Here is a 384-nt window from a genome sequence, read left to right on the forward strand (position 1 = left end):
ATCCGAGTGGGGGGGAGCTGCCGGCTCCGTGGCGCGCTGTGGGGTGCCGTGGGGGTGTCCCCGAGCGCCATGTGCTGCTTTGCAAACCCAGTATGTACCGTGACTTTGAAGCTGGTTTTTAAAATAGCTCTTTGAATCGCTGCTTCGCGGCCGCGTTATTCGCACCCGCGCTGTGCCTACGGGTCGCTGCTTCGTGGCCGCGTTATTAGTCACCGCGCTGGAGCTACGGGTTCGGTAACGGCTTTGCCGGGTGGGTGTTTGCTCTTTGCGAAGTGTTTTTGTGTGACGCAGGGCTCGCCGTGTTCCGATGGACTCTCTGCACCGTCGCGTGGAGCGATCCACGTTGGCGCCTGCGCTGCGGCGGGGGCGCCTGCCCCGGACACC

Source organism: Buceros rhinoceros, unplaced genomic scaffold, assembly GCF_000710305.1.
Source record: "Buceros rhinoceros silvestris isolate BGI_N320 unplaced genomic scaffold, ASM71030v1 scaffold25570, whole genome shotgun sequence".
NCBI classification, from domain to species: Eukaryota; Metazoa; Chordata; class Aves; order Bucerotiformes; family Bucerotidae; genus Buceros; species Buceros rhinoceros.